The 15,278-nt window shown below is 50.3% G+C and overlaps 1 protein-coding gene across 3 annotated transcripts in view; it reads left to right on the forward strand.

The window, feature by feature from the left end:
• Window positions 1-1,094: 1,094 nt before the first annotated feature.
• Window positions 1,095-15,278, forward strand: part of ELAVL2 (ELAV like RNA binding protein 2) — a 106,826-nt gene continuing 92,642 nt past the window's right edge. Inside the window, exon 1 of one of the 3 annotated variants that reach the window (XM_072860586.1) lies at window positions 1,095-1,131. The gene's annotated coding sequence lies outside the window, so the exon portion shown is untranslated. Of the gene's footprint in view, window positions 1,132-1,271; window positions 1,860-3,983; window positions 3,996-15,278 lie in introns of those variants that run through there. The other 2 variants (XM_072860585.1, XM_072860587.1) reach the window with 2 other exon arrangements.

Below are 15,278 nucleotides of genomic sequence, written 5' to 3' on the forward strand. Positions count from 1 at the left end.
CTACTTTATGTCTCTATTGGAAATCACATGCCCCTCTATTTTTGCGCCTTGCTACATGCAAATACCAGAATATTCCAAATAAGCATTTCCTTTCTGCAGGGTGTAAGTGCTTTGCTATTGGAAATGCATTATGTACACTTGTGTGTTCTGTGTCAGAGAAGACAGAAAAGAAAAGCCATGTCTAGGAAGCACTTCGGATTCTGGAAAGAAATTACGATCAAGTGCAATGAAGGTCAAGCAGTGTAAGGAATAAAAGGCAAGTTTCTGAATACCATGCAGATTTTTTTTCTTCCATACAACACAACCTTTTGTTCTGCAAACATTTATCTGTGCAAGACATAAGAATCGATCGCATAATGAGTAAAAGCTCTTTTTTTCCTCCTTCCTTCCTTCCTTCCTTCCCCCCTTCCTTTCTCCCTCCCTCCATCCCTCCCTCCCCTCTTTCCCTTCCTTCTTTCCACCCAGAATGTTTGTTACAAGAAATATCACTCATTAATACGTCCACTCTCAGAAGGGCAAATCGCAAGAGCAGTCCCTGGGCAGGGATACAAACTTTACACGCGTGGTGCCGACACACCTATGGCCAGGACTGCGTGGAGCGGGGGAAAAACAAACAAACAAACAAAAAAACAGAAGAAGAAAGACAAAAAGGGCTGCTTTCCTGGCAGCTCTTCATGCGAAGGACCAGTCCACCGAAAGCCGGCCGCCCGGGCCGTGCCGTGCCGTGCCGTGCCGTGCCGTGCCGCACCGCCCCGCTCCCACGTGGCTGGCCGAGAAGGCACGAGCCGCCGCTTCCCCACGCAGCTGTCCGCGCTGCCGGAGCAGTGCCCCGCCGCCCCGCCCCGGGGCGTGGGACGTGAGGCGCGGGGCCGCCGCGCTGTGCCGAGGACACACGCGTGGCCGCCGGCCGTGCCCGCCCGCGCCCGCGGGGGCGGTGCCGTGCGCCGCAACGCAGCCTGAAACGGGGCGCCATGGGGCCTGCCGGAGTGGCGGCGCGCGCGGCCAATGGGCGGCCGCCGCCTCGCCGGGGGCGGGGCGGGCGGGCGGCGGCCGGGCCAATGGGGGCGCGCGGCGCCGCCAGCAGGCTACGTTGCGCCGGGGTGCGGAGCCGCCGCCGCGCGTGGCGCCGGGGTAGGCGCGGGGCGGCCGCCGGGCGGGGGGGGGCGCAGCCGCCCGCGGACACACGCCCCCCGCGCGCACCCCACGGCCGCGCCGCCGGGCGCGGCACGCAGACGCACGCACCCCGGCGCGGCGCGGCGCGGCGCGGCGCGGCGGCAGGCAGGGATCCGGGCGGCGGGGCTGCTATAAATCTGCGGAGCGGTCCGCCTCCCTGCAAGGCACGGCACGGCACGGCGCGGCACCGCACCGCACCGCACCGCACCGCACGGCGTCCTCCCCCCGCGGCCCCGCGCGCACTCCGCCATGCAGCAGCTGACTCCGGCGGCGAGCCGCTAGGAAGGGACCGGCAGGCAGGGAGGGAGAGAGAGACCGTCTTTTAAATCGCCCTTCCATCCCTCTTTTCTTTGTTCCTTTATTTCTCCCTCCCTCCCCGCTTTTTGTTCGACTGGGTTGCGAAAGGAGGGTAGTCCTGTCACACTCTCTCTTTTTGAGTTCTCCCTTTTTTAGTTTTGATTCTCCTTTTTTTTTTTTTTCCCCTTTTGCTTTTTTCCCCAGTGTTGGACTGTTGGGGGAGGGGGGGAGAGGATTTTTGTTTTGTTTTTGGGTTTTTTTTGCTTCCTTTCAGAACTGTCCCCAATTTAGCTCTTGTGTGTTGTCTTGAGAGAACTACCCATCTGCCTCTTACTCCTCTATTGGGAGAACTGCACCGTTACTTTTTTTTTTAAGCCGAGGAGAGGAAGGTAAGTTGTGGCTTGATTCTTTCCGTGATTGTACGTGTGCGGTAGGGTCCACGCGAGCGCCTGAGGTGCATGCCGTGTAGAATTACGTCGGTTCCCTCTGTTTGCTCCGTCTTAACGCCGTTCGTGCCGATGGCACTGAACGAGGCACTTCGTGCATACCGCAGCGTGCCTTGCGGAGCTGAGTTGCTGGAAGTGTTTGCAGCGTGGGGAGGGCAGCCGCTGAAGCCGGGGGACCACACCGCGCCCACGCGGGAAAGCGTGCGCATCCCTACCTGTCCTGGCCCAGCTGCAAAGTTCCCAGCACCACCGCGCCCGCCCAGCTCCCCTTGCGGGGAGCATCCGAAGGGACGGACCCGCACCCCGCGGGTGACGGGAGGCGTATCGCTTTGAGGAGATAACCCTGCGTTTGCAGATTAGCCGGGATAAGACCCCCGCGCCTAATTGCATTAGCCGCGCGGCGCTTCGTGGCTTTCCTCTGGGGCTGGGAGGCGGCTGCGCGTCACGGCGCACAAAGACGGCCGGAGCAAGAGCGCGCAGCGCGTATTGTCCGCGGGTGCGGAGAGCGGGCGGCGGGGCGAGGAGAGCCGGTGAGCTCTCCCTGGGAGAAGTTGATTACCGTCAGGGGGGCCGTGTCTTTCCGTGGAGATGACTAACTCGCTGCGGGAGGGGGCGCGTCCCTTTGTTCGGGGCGTCGGGGCGCTGCGCGGTGCTGCGCGGCGGTGCGCGGGCGGCGTAGGCGGGGCGGCGTTCGCGGTGTTTGCGCGGCGGCGGCCCCGATCTCTGTCCGTGGTCCTACCGGGGCGGCGGGGGTGCGCGGGGAGCGGTCTCCGGTGTGCTCGGGGGAAGTTTGCATCCGGCAGCCGCGCCGGGGATCCGAGCGGGGCTCCGGGCGTCCCGTCCGCGGGCACGTCTCCCGTCCTCTCGCCCTCCGTCCCCGCGGCGATGGGAGGGTCCAGGCGGGAAGAGGAGGAGGAGGCGATGGTAAGCGCTGGCGCTGCAGCGTGTGCTGCCGGCGAGGACCGGCCCCGAGCACTGCCATTGTCGTTTAATTTATGCCCAGCACGTTGCTCCGTACCCACCTATTTGGCGTATGAAAATAATTAATGTGAGGGTTACACAAGCGGGGCAAATCGGTTGCCGGACGTGTTCCGTCAACTCGTTTCCAAGGACTGTCGGTGATGCAGGCGTTGAGACGGGTTCATTTTGACCAGTCCTTGCGCGTTGCAGCACAGGGAGGGCGGAGGGCACACCGAGCCGTGCGGCCCCCCAGGGACGGGACCCCCCTCTCCCGGTGACAACCCCTCGGGCACTCGCTGGGACGCTCCCCGCGGGACGAGCAGCGGCGGGCGCGAAGGAGCAGAGCCTCGGAGGGCTGCCGCGGCGCTCGGCAGCCGCACTTTCCCGGGGGCGGGGGGCGGAGGCCGGGGGGGGTCCCCGCGCCGTCGGACGCCGCCGGGAAATGGGACGGTGCCGTCGCAGCGGCCAGCGCCCGCCGCGGGGGCTCCGAGCCAGCACGGCTGCCCGCAGGGGGGCCGCGGAGCGCTGGCTCCCGCTGCGCCCCGTCGGAGGGGCGGCTCGGGGGCTCGTCCGCCCCGCCCCGCCGGGCCGGGCCGGGCCGGGCCCCTCTCGGAGAGGAGGCAGGGCAGGACCTCAGGGCTCGGCGTTTTGCAGGGAAGGGCGGCAAGCCGGGGAGATGAGCAAGCGCTGTGGGGGCCCTGCCCCTGGCCCCGGCGGGGACCCGACGCCTGAACACCGACGGGAGCGGGAGAGACAAGCTCCCGCCCCCGCCCCATCCTGCCTAGGGCAGCCCGCTGCCGCGCTCTCCCGCGCCTGCCTCCCCGCCGCCCGCAGGTGCTCGGCGGCGGGGCGGGGCGGGGCGGGGCGGGGCCCAACCGGCCTTACCGCGGCGGCGGGGAGCGGGGCGGCCGCCGCGGGGTGCCCGCTGGGCCCGAGGGCGCGGCCCCGCGGGCGCGGGGCTTCTTGAGTGGCCGGCGGCGGCGTCACTCAGGCGGCGGCCGCGGGGGCGGGCGGTGGGGGCCTTTATCAGCCCGCCAGCGCGCCAGTTCCCCCTCCTTGCGGCGGGGCGGCTCCGGGGCGGTGGGGCTGCGGCGGCACCGGCACGACTACAGCCAGCGGGTGAGGCGGCCGCGGGGCGCCGCGCAAACCCTCGGGGCAGCGGCCCGCCCTCCGCGCCTTTCCGCGGGCGACGGCAGCAGCCACGCTCCGCGGGACCTACCGCCGGCGCGTCCCGTCCCCCCCCCCCCCCCCCCGCTCCCCCGGGGCAGCGAGCAGGGGCAGCGCGGGGTCCCGGGTTGCTAAAAGGAGGGGGTGGGTCGGGGGCGGCTGGGAGGGGCGCGGGGGCCTGCGGGCGGCCGTCGGTGCGGTCCCGGCAAAGGGGCGGCGGGACGCCGGGCCTCCCCACGAGGCACGCGTGGAGGAGCAGCGGATCCGGAGCGGGGCTGCAGCCCGCGCGGGGACTACGGCAGGAGGAGGGGCGGCCTGGGCGGCGGGAGGCTGCGTTAGGGGCCGCCGTTGCCTGCCCAGGGTATCCCTGGGAAGGAGGTGAAAACCCGGCGTGTGCGGAGACCTTCACCCTCCCCGGCCGTGGTAGGTGACCGGGGGCTCTCCGCCGGTGTCGGCTTCTTGCACTCCCAGTTGCAAACTCCGAGGTATTTGCGGCGTTACATCAGGAGGGGCTTCCTGTTGCTGACTGTTTTTTTTTTTTTTTAATTTTCCTCCGAACGGCTCTTCTCTCTTCCCCTTCCCCCTTTCTTGTGCTAGATGGGCTTCATCGCTTTTTGTTTTACCCTTTAGGATTTTCTGAATGTCTCTCCTCCCCCCGTCCATTTCCCATGTGGTGCTAATTGGGCGAGTTTAGCACCTGTTCTCCTGACAAAACATTGTTCAATAAGCCTTTGTTTTGTCTGCAGCATCCCTCTGAATGACTTTCTTCCCCCACCTATTTCCTTAGCGTGGCCCTACCACTTGAGCGTACCTCCCATTCTTCCCGCAAGCTGCACCTCGCTTTCCCTCTTGTTTAGGTCTGACCTCGCTCTAACCGGATTGCTTATGTCCACAATAGTGCATCTGCCGTCTTCTGCCCGCGCCGTCTTGTCTGGAGGAGGAGCTGCCGCCGCCCGAGCCCCGGGGCAGCAGTTGGGCGCGGGTGAAACCGCGCGGGGGCTGTCGCTTGCTGCAAAGGGGTGCTGCAGCCGCAGGGCTGTTGCGGCTGCCCGCGGCGCCCGGCGTACCTGTGCGGCTGCAGAGCGCCGGGGGCGCGGGGAGCGGCGCTGCGCGGCCTGCCGGGGCCCGGCGGCGGAGCGGCGCCCGGCGGCGGAGCGGCGCCCGCAGGTGAGGCCGGCGGCTGGCGGGGCTCCGTGGCCGCGGGCAGCGCTCGCCCCGATGCAGGAAGGCGCGGTAGTCCCGGGCCGCGCAGCCGGTGCCGTCCGGTCCCGGCGGCGCGGCGGGGAGGTGCGGAGGGTCCCGCCGTGCGAGTCGGCGCTGCCGGGGCTGGGGCTCTCCGCGCTGGGGAAGGGAGCCCGGCGGGGGGGCTCAGCCGGGTGCGCGGCTCGTTTGTCACCTATTTCATGTTGTTTCGGGGGTTGCTTAGTGCTTAAGGTGCAGGGCCTCGCGCCGACTTGGCGCGGCCAGACTGAGGGAGCACCCCCTCACCTCGTCCTTTTGCAGGGCGCTTTGCCTAGGCTGTATGTACTTCCCGCCTTGCCAGTCTGTCCTGCCTTGGAAAAATGAAGTCTCCTCGTTCTTGCGTTGTGTGCGTGGGGAGTGAGGTGGCTTTGTTTCATCTGCGTAGCGCTGGTGATGGCTCGTCCGAGCTGCGAGGCAGCTCCGCGGCTCTTTCACCTCTAATCCCCTGTGCACATCCGTTTAGAGACAGGTATCACTTGTTAGAATAGTAAAACTGATCTTTATTTAAAAAAAGGACAAACCACAAAACGATACCCAACAAAAACTATAAAAAATAAAGTTAGTCTTATTGTAGTTGACTTAAATTGAAGGCCACGAGACTAAAATGTGTTGCTGTATTTATGGAGTTTTGAAGACAACTTTGGTAATATGCTTTGGTAGCTATGTAGGACTTCAGTGTCTGGTTGTCTTGCAAGTGATACTTGATAAAGTAGCAATGCCTGATGAATTGAGTATTTCACAACGTGTGTGTGTATCTTCTTTAAAAGAAAAAGGTTCCTGCTTTTTTTGTGCTAAAAAACTCCATGCCATTTGAATTTGTTATTTATCTCTGCCTTGATGGCCAATGTTAAATTAAACTGAGGGGGTCTGGAAAATATTCCAGTAAGTGGGAACCCATTCTGTTGAGGAAACAGACACCAAGGTATTAGCTAGAGTGTCAGTTTTGCATTTTTCCTTTTAATCCCATGGATTCTGAATCCTGAAATTACATTCAGTTTTCCTCCTCGCTCTCTTCCCTGTCCTTTTGGAAACGTTGTATTGGGGGTGATAGTTTTAAGAGTGGACTTTGAATCGGTTTTATAGCTATTATGCATAAATAATTCTCTTATGCAAGTACAGAATTAGTAATTCTACATACTGTTTAAAATGGGATATTACTTAAGCAGAGAGAAATGTAGATATTTGAAGTTTTTGCTGTGATATATTGAGAGCATTTGCAACTATAGACACATAAAAATGACCTTGGAACTGCTAAGGAATTTGATCACGCTTACTAAAATCTGACAAAGCACATCTTTAATGTCCCCTTCAAATGTCTTATGGCTGTACCTGAACTGATAATTCCGCTCAGCAATAGCTGCCTTAATTTTGTATGTTTTTATTCTGGTGGAGCGGTTGATCCTTTCTGTATGCAGTAGAGATTTTTAATTGCGTTAGTCTTTGCGACGGATACCTCTTCAGTATTTTCATATTTGCATAAATCTTTTCCTATTACTGGCTTAATCATACTAGTATAATATTTCTGCATGTAAATTTATTGCGACTTTCCCATACTAATGTGAACATCAATTTTCATTCTTCTCCCTGGATTCATTTTAAACGCTATTTTTCAGTGAGAGGTGAAGATCCTTTTTGTTGTCATTGATTTATTTATTGCCTCTTCAAAAATTGTGAACTACCATGCTTCAGATTGAGCTGGGTGATCCAGGTATAGTGAGTTGAAATTGTTTTAAATAGCTGCTAGATCTGGAGTATCTGCTTAAAAAAAAAAAAAAGACAAAAAGGCTTTTGGATTATTCCCCAGGTTCCTGGATGGCAATATTCAAACTACAGTGACGTCCCAGGCAGGATTCTGTTAAAGCCTCTGTCATGCTAAGCTAGATTTTTGGGGGGACAAAGCTAAGCTTGCTTTATTTGGGGACTAAGTATGAAACAGACGACATGATCTAGTGTTCTAAAAACCCAAGGAATACTTGAGCTTTCCTGTGCTTCTTAAAATAAGGCAATGCCATTGCAGAGGTGGACTTTGCAGGTAAAAATAGTACAAGGATGCAAGTGCAAGCTCCTTCCTAGTAACAGTGATGTTGAAATGCTGCTTTTATAGGTAAAACTGCTGTCTTACAACGTAATGGCTTTTGATTATCTTTGTTGCCACTGATGTTCTTCATAGCAATAAAGCCAATTGTTAGCTAATGGATAAACTGAATTTGTGATGAATATACATTTCAATCTTGCTTTAAAGGCATCTTTGCTTTTGCTGTAATGCTTTTCTAATAGAGGCTAGTATCTACAGAGGGCAGTGAATGTTACCAGCTGTTGCCAAGACTTTAAAAGTGAGAGAATGTTGCCTTTGTGCACAGAGCTTTCTTTTCCTGACAGCCTTCAAATCAATTGAAAAATCACAATACTATCCAGCAGGATTAGCTGATGGTGCTTTGGGTTTTGACATCTGTAGTTCCAATTCTGAAGGAAGCCACTACATGTTTTTTGATCTGTTGCCTGCGTAAATCTACTTAATTTGACTTACTCTGGAGGATTAGTTTTGGAGAAGCTGGTATAACAGAGTTAGAATTCATAGCTTTTAGCTACTACAACTGGTGGGCCAGATCAAGATGTTTTGTTGCCTAATCCTTGTTGTTGAAATTTAAAAAGTCATCCTGAGTTTCTGGTGGCAAAATAACACAAAAGAGGCAGGCTCCTTGATTGATTCCCACTGAAGCTGGGAGAAACTGCCAATATCAAGCAAGCTGCTTTTGCCCAGTAGGCATTGCTGTTGATTTGTAGGGACTCCTAGCTTCTAATATTTTGCCACTGAGCAACTAAATCTCATGCTAAATTTGACAGAAACTGTGGTTAGAGAACAGATAATTGTTGGTCTTCCCTGTATTTGGAAGTGCTTGCTGTTTCGCATAGGCTTTTTCGCATACAGCTCTGCAGAAAGTACATCTTGGAAATATGACCTGAGTGAAAAACTTGGCTTTATTAGTGTTTTTGCAGGGAGTGCAGTTTTTCAGCTTTAAAACCAAGTGAAATAGTTACAAACAGCTTATGGCACAAGCCTTAAGAAAAGCGTGCTTTCTCAGAAACTTACTTAAAAATTCTAAACCCACATCAAGTTTTTGAAATAGCTCACAGTCTAAATCTGACTTCGCTGGCAAAATATCTGGAGTTTTAGGAGCAGTAATTATATAATGACAAAAATTGTAATGGGAAGGCCTTACTTGCATACATTTGAAAAATGCAAATTGGGAACAAGCTGAAGCTTTCCAGATGGAGCTTAAACTAGTGTCACACTGTTTTCTATTCTGTTTGAGCCACTGTTCTTCCTGGTACTCCAGTACTTAAGCAACAGGGGTTTTCATTTGTTTTGATAGTCATAGTAAGCCCGGACATAATGCGGGTTTAGAAGAAGCTATAGTTTCCTAATAGAAAATCGGGATGTGTTAGGTGTTTAAATGTCTTCACAGTGCTTTACTATTGTGCGTACACCGGCCTAGGATCAGAATGAGAATCATTCTAGGCAGTCCTAGGCTTCACTTCATAAAACATTTGTGATACTGATTCTCCGTTCCCTCATGCAGTCCTGTCATTGCTGGTGACTCAAATGGTGCTGCTGCTGATCAGAAACTGCGCAAACAGATGCTTAGGCTAGATGAGGCTGTAAGACATTGCAAGAATTAGTATCTTGGTTTGCTGTGTTTAGCAAAAAACAGGTATAGCCCAGTAAACCTGCAATGGTTGACCAAATTACTCAGAAGTTAGAAAATACTAAAGTGCTGAGGACCCTGTTAGGATGGTTTTATGGACTCCAGACATTTTCTCTGGTCTTCAGCTGAGTGTGGAGTAGGTTTAGAAGATATTATATGCTGGACAATTACTGAATTGCTAGAATGTAATGTAAAGTATGTATGTGCAGTTTCTTGAATACTTAATACCTGAGTGCTGGTAAAATAGGGAAAACTTTAAACATTCAAATGCTTTCTAAAACAGTTTACACAGAGGTAGGAAAGGCTGTTCAAGGTGTCCTGGAATATTCACTGTGATGTATTGAGCAGCCTTTCTGTAGGTCTGTGCTAGCTGCATTTGCTTTGAGACTCCTCAGGGTGAGTTCGTTTAACCAAGTACTTATTCAGATTTAGCTGAATAAACTTTATGTATTTTTGTGGAATGAAACTCCCATTGCATGATTGCTGGAGTGCTGATGTTCTTCTATAGTTTAAATCTTAATGACAGAAATTAAATTAGTCGGATTTGTTTTACAGAATGGATGAACAGAGTTAATTTCTGTGAAATTCAAATAAATATTTGTAGACAAATGCCTTAATCACTTTAACTTATAAGGGTTGAGACAAGGAGATTCAGCTATGGAGAGGGAAAAGTAATGTAAATTCAGCTTCTCTACCAGTAGTGTCCCTGCTTCTTACCCTGCTGATAATAGTTTTCAATACTGTTCTTACATATTCTTTCAGAAGTAGAGTTATGGTCAGAAGGGGTACTTGGAGTCAGCTTCCCTGTGGCTTTTCTTTATTTGCCTGTTGTTTCTTATTACAGATTTGCTGAAGATTTCTACTATATTATGTGAGGTAGGGAGTGAGGTAGGGAAGGAGGAAGGACAGAAGAAAACACGTGGATACTCTTTATGCCATTGCTACCTGGCTGAATTGCCAGGATGAGGTATATCCTGTGGTTCAGTGGGTTTTGCAGATATTCAAACTGTACCTACATGCCATGGGGCTTGAATGTGTGAAAGGGGCCCCTTAGGCTGGCCTTGTCTTTAATTTCAAGGTGAGTAGTGGATACATTCCAAGCATTCATAGTATCTAAATTGAGTTTGGTAGGGAAAAACGTGTGTTTGAGAGTCTTGAATCCAGAGCTGTGTCTCTCTGTATACTGGGATTTGGACAGCCAACCTTTGTGTGCAGGGGGCTTCAGGGTTTTGTTTCTGTGTAATGACATGAGAAGCTTACTGTTGACATACTTTAATGTAGATAAAATCAGCTAAGGGTTTCATGGTTATGTCTGTTGTTAAAAATGGAACTATAAAGCAAGAAATGCCTTCAAGAAATGGAGTTCCCTGTTTCAGGCTTGCCACAACGGATATCAAAAGTGAGAAATTAAATACCTGAACACCAGAAAAAGGGCAGGAGTTTGTCTCCCTAGTGTTTATACTTGGCCTTGTGAGCTTGGCACTTTTTGTTGTGTAAATGTTTGTGGCATGTGATTTTTAGCTTCAGTACCAAAGTGGAGTGCTCCTGCACTTCTTATCTGTGATAACCCTGAAAATATTGAAGTTAATCTGTGAACGCATTCTTGAAGTTATGGTCTTCTCTCTTACATGCTGCAGAAACAGCTGTGCCTGGACTTAAGCAGCACCTTTGGAGAAGAGTACACTGAATAGCCAAATAGCTTTTGATAGCTCATGAAGCCAGGGGGGCACAAATGCACTTGTTTATCTACAGAAATAGTTCAGGTTCCTGCAACACTCTTCCAGGTGACCCTGTAAGAATTGCATGCAAGGTGGGGAGGAGGAGGAGGTCCCTTGGAGCTCTGGTCTAGTAAAGGGGTATTTCTGAGGAAGCTGGGTGTAGAAGGGAGTAGGTATTGTGGCCGTCATGGCAGAGGGAAAGACTGTTAGGGGGTATTTGGACTTCTGAATTTGCTGTGAGCATATACATGCATAGCCATTGCACTGAAATTGGTAATATATTGCAAGAATGCTAGCAGCAAACATGCCTTCGCTATGTTCCCATTTTATTTTTGTAGTGGAGTCCTCGTTTTGGTGCCATCCATTTTTTGTCGTCTTGAAAGGCCAGAAAACTAATGCTGTGACCTCTGTTTTTATTCATCCATTAGCATTGAATTTCATATTCATCAACTCAGTTTAAAGGCAGAACAAGATCTTGGGATTTATTTACTTTTTCTGTATCTCTGGTCTTGAACCAGCAAACATAACTAGTTAAAGGTAAGAGGTGAACACTATTGCTTGTATACCACAGTTGATTTAAGAAGGGTTTTTAAATCTTCTAAATTTAAATCTTAAAATCATAATACCTGTGATAATTGTAATTAAGGATGATATTTTTATCTCTAGTGACATGCTTAGAAATCCCGTCAGACTTCCTGCTATGGTTCCTTTCTACCCAAATATGCATTAGAAGCTGCTTTCTGTTTCCAAAAGAGGAACAACTAAAGTCATAACTCTAAAACACCATATGCTTCTTGTAACAAACTATGCATGTACTGCATGCATGTAGTAGTGAAGAAATTAGTTTATTAATGAGTTTAACTTTTTCATTTTGATGTGCTTACACCTTGAGCTATAACCCAAAATTGAGTTCCTGACCTAAAACTGCTGATGTTAATCTGGCCAGAGCATCCATTCTGAAGGGTACTGGAAAATTGCTGACAAAGTGAACTGCATAAAGTTAGAAAGACTTTAGAAGCTGCTTTTGCATTCAGATAGCTAATCTGTGAAACTTGGCATAGCAATAGCACTTGCCTTGGACTGCATCCATGGTTGAGATGTTGGTAGGCAAGACGAGAATTACAGCCTCATTAACCAACTGAGTAGCTGAATCTTTTTTCTCTAACAGTTGAGCAAACTGAAAGAAAATTAAATGGAGTCATGCTTGTCTTTTGATAAAGGCTATTTTTATAGGGAGGGTGGTTCTTGTAGTGAAATTCCTCTGAACCAGTGCAGTTGCAGTTGAATGATATAAAACTAGCCATCCTGATGGAGACCAAGGCTGTTTTTGGATATAGCTCTGATGATCAAGGATCTCTTCCTTGCTGAAATTCTAACTGGGTTGTAGGGTTACTTTTTTGTGAGGAAGGTTTCTTGCACAACTCAGTGTTTATGAGATGGTGACTTCTTCCACGTAGAGTGGTGGATGTGGTAACACAGATGACACATTCAAAGGTTTGAGCAACCTAATCTAGTGGAAGATGTCCCTGCCAGTGGCAGGGGCGTTGGAACTAGATGATATTTAAAGGTCGCTTCCAACCCAAACCCTTCTGTGAATCTATGATAAAGTGTTTGTGAGGGGGACTTTCTGTCCAAGTTGGGTAACATTAGGAGAAATGTAGATTCCATTATTAATTTTTGGGTTTGATTACCAAGCCTTTCAAAAGCAGCTGTTACAGAAGGAGTATATACTGCAGACTTTTGCTGTGGCAAAAGTACAACCTGTTTTCTTCTTTTGTGGATGTGGCCTTTTTTGATCTGTACAAATACTGCATGTGTATAACCAGGTAGAGTAAGGATTACCTGTTCTGAAACATGTTTAGGTGTTTTAAAACAAGGGATGTCAATGTTCCTGAAGAAATGCTAAGGCAAATTGCCCATCTTTGGTGTGAATTGCATAGAATGATCAAATGCACCAGGTTTCCTGTTTGAAGCAATGCATGAGAACAGAAAATGAGTTGATAGTTTCTGTAGCAAAAGTCCTTTTGTGACCTAAATTAACTGCGCAGTATCAGATTTAACTTACGCTTCTGCATATCAATCTCACATAATCTTGGTACGTACTGTCAGAGTGCCCAAGATCAGGACCTAATTTTAGTGGCTGTTGCTAGTACTTGCTCAAATATTCTAGTACTGAAAATTAATGACCATCTAATTGTAACTGCCCTCCTGTTTGTTAAATTGGGTTGACTTGCCCTTTTAAAACTGATTTATATATATTTTAATTACTTGCTTACCTAAAAGCAGCACAGCCTTCTTATCTGTATACATCTGAAAAATCTGGCTGTTAGGCTATTAGGAAGAGCTGTAGGCACGTGATTTTAATCATATATTTAGTCCAAATTAAGATAACTATGAATAAATTCTCATCAAATGCAGTGCACGTATGCAGGACTTTCCATTGACCTACATAAACGGTTATGAAATGGTACACGCAGGTACAGCATGATGTAGACAACATCTCATACTACCTGGGCAGCTTTGAACGCTTGAATGCAGATGGTAGGTGTTTTTCATGTATAATGCGTATGGACTGAAGGGTTATTTAATCTTCAGTGGAAAAATACAGAAGCTGTACAACAGGATTTGAAGTATTGTGGATGTAGCAAAGAGGTGAAGATGCCTTTCATATTTGAATGCAAGATGAATAGTTTGAGCAGTGTCTGTGACCCAAATTTGAGAACTTGTAAAGCTTACCAGTCTCTTGGGGCATCTGTTAAAGTATGCCTGACTTCATGTAACTTGTAATGCTCTTTGAAAATGCAGCAGACTGTGGATATAGCTCATGAGTCCTTAGCTTCCAGATATGCCTTTCCTTCTGGTACATGTTGGTTCTGTTATTTTCTTTCCTGACCTGAGGAAGATGATGAGCTTACTTGCATGCTTATGACACTACAGTCTTAAGTCAGTGACAATCTCCAATTGAAACTTTGGTGGCATCATCATGCTCTCATGTTAAACATTTAAAAAACTTTGTTTGACGGCTTATGCTACTTGATGGTCTACTCATTCCAGAGGTTCTGCCCTGCTTTGACTTGAAGATGGATGGGCAAACATTGAAGATCTTTTTTCTTAATCCTGGATGGTAGTTTTTTTGTAAGTCAGAAGTTTGGCCAGGGAAGTTCTGTGCTATATCTCCTCACTTGAAGAGTAATTTTCCACACCTTCTTGAACCAAAAAGTGTCAGACCAGGCTTTTAGCTATTGGGTCAAAAGTGTTCCCTGAGGAGCAATTTCCCACAGGTGGCTCCTCTGTATGAGGCAACCTTAGTTGAGACCCTAAGCCTTTCTTGCTGCTGCTAGCTGTTGTTCAAAAATGGATCCTTTGTGTGTAGCACAAAACTAGATGGGGCTAAATAGTGAGAAGCTATTCCCATAGCAGAGGGGCCTCTATGCCCAGCTCCCTGCGTAGATAGTTTATGAAGCAGGCTGCTTCCTTGCTTATTCTTCTGTGGGGATTTCTAAAAGTAGTTTTTCTCCTTCCCTTACTCTTCCCCCACTCCAGGAAAACAAGTCCTCCATACATCTCCATCTGAGGCTTGAGAGGTGAAGTTGATTTTGGTGAGCTTGGATATGCCTTGCTTTTAACCAGCTGGTGTTGGTTCCCATAGAGGCTGTTTGGTGAAGCCAGTGTCTTGCAGGAGTGGAGGCAGATGCAGGTCTCCTGGGATCCGTTATGGTGGTTTGGGAGATGCTGAAGTGACGAAGCCACCAGGAGGAAGCTCACTGGGCTTGTCTGGGCTTGAGGAGGCAGGGAGGAGAAAACCCTATACCAGGGGTGATGGATCTCACTTCCCTGAGGGGTTGAGACAGAATGACCTATTCCGGTCTCAGTTTCAGGAGTTTGAAGCTTGGAGCCAAAGTAGCATGGGGAAACTGAACTTTGTCCAGTAGTTCCTCCTACTGCACATCAGTGGAGGACTTCACATGGTGGTAGGCACCCAGATGGGGTGCTTCACCCCAGGAAAATGCTTCTGTTACTACTTGTGTATCCCTGTGCTGGCTGAGAAATAGGAGCTTTGTCTGAAGCCTCAGCACTTTCCATAAATTGCCACAGTTCTGAACTCCCCAGATTTTGCCAGGAAAGCAGCGACCAAGGAAACTTGAAGTAAGACTTGGAGGAGGGCTCCCTCCTCTTTCTCCACCTAGGAACTTCCTAGTCGGGTAATGCTGATCTGTGTCTGGACTTGGGCGAGAGCTGGCTGCTTGACTTTTCCTCTGCAGAGTGGTAGCTGGCTGCATTGGGTGTCCAAGGCAGGGTTTTGCAGCAGGGTGAGCTCTCTGGGAGGAGGTCCCGGGCTGCCCATACCAGACGCGGGCGGTTCCAGCTGGATCTGAAAGGGTCTCACTGCTGCAGGACCCAGCCAAGCCTGTCAGAGGAGTCTGTGGTGCCTCCATGAAAACCTACTTAAGAAAGGACAAAATAACACACAGGTGGAGAACAACAAGGGGAAAAAGGCGCGAGGAAACAGCCCTGCGAGCACTGAGGTCGGAGAAAGGGAGGAGGTGCTGCTGGCCCAGGGCAGGCAT

This window comes from Ciconia boyciana, chromosome 4 (assembly GCF_034638445.1).
Source record: "Ciconia boyciana chromosome 4, ASM3463844v1, whole genome shotgun sequence".
In the NCBI taxonomy this organism is placed as follows: domain Eukaryota; kingdom Metazoa; phylum Chordata; class Aves; order Ciconiiformes; family Ciconiidae; genus Ciconia; species Ciconia boyciana.